A 473-nucleotide genomic window follows, 5' to 3' on the forward strand; every position below is an offset into this window, starting at 1 on the left:
TGCAGTTGAGTCGCGGGGTCGAGCGGCTGTTGTTCCGCTACTCTCGGACTGCGGGTGGCTTGAGCTGATTCACCTAGTGTCGAAGGAGACGAACTATCCATGTTTTCCGGTGATTCGGCGACACGCCCCAATGCGCCCCGAGACCTGGTTCCGGACAGACGGGGCATTTCAGTTCAACTGGAAAAACAACTACAGAAACCTGATCAGCAAGACGGAAAAGGATGTTAGCGGCCACTAACCAACTAAGCGGCACAGAATCCCACTTCTGACACCAGGAACTGTTACCGTACACGAGGACGCTCTCCCAATCCCAGCGCCCGTGAGTTCGCACTGCGCCGGCCTCGTGGGGGCAGAGTTGCTGTGGTACCAGTTCCCTTTTTTTAGAGAAATCACACTTCTCCCCTTTCTGCCCAACTATCATCCCGTTCCCAAAAAGCAATACCACCCGAAGGCACGTTCCCCTAGGCATCTCC

Source organism: Cystoisospora suis, assembly GCF_002600585.1.
Source record: "Cystoisospora suis strain Wien I chromosome Unknown contig_2418, whole genome shotgun sequence".
NCBI lineage: Eukaryota > Apicomplexa > Conoidasida > Eucoccidiorida > Sarcocystidae > Cystoisospora > Cystoisospora suis.